This window comes from Penaeus monodon, chromosome 32 (genome assembly GCF_015228065.2).
Source record: "Penaeus monodon isolate SGIC_2016 chromosome 32, NSTDA_Pmon_1, whole genome shotgun sequence".
NCBI classification, from domain to species: Eukaryota; Metazoa; Arthropoda; class Malacostraca; order Decapoda; family Penaeidae; genus Penaeus; species Penaeus monodon.
This window is the reverse complement of record NC_051417.1, coordinates 15424805-15425091: the sequence shown is the minus strand read 5'-3', so window position 1 is coordinate 15425091 and position 287 is coordinate 15424805.

Here is a 287-nt window from a genome sequence, read left to right as displayed (position 1 = left end):
GAACATTACTATTTCGCAACAAACATTCTTAAACAGTTGAAATTTTCCCCAGTGGCTTTAGAATGCGTGCAGGCTGTACTGCTAACGAAACTCCTGTGAGTGAAGCTCATGTGGAAGCTTCATTCGTCATGCTTAGCTGTAGACTGTGAGGCTGTGTTATTGAGGAAGGGTTCGTATGACCGCTGGCCTGGAGCGAAAGGAGAAAGGGAGAAAGGACATTCAGACAAGGGGAGGCCTGTGTGATAGGGTTGGGGGAGGCTGTTCTGTTCATGATTCTGCAGGAGGAA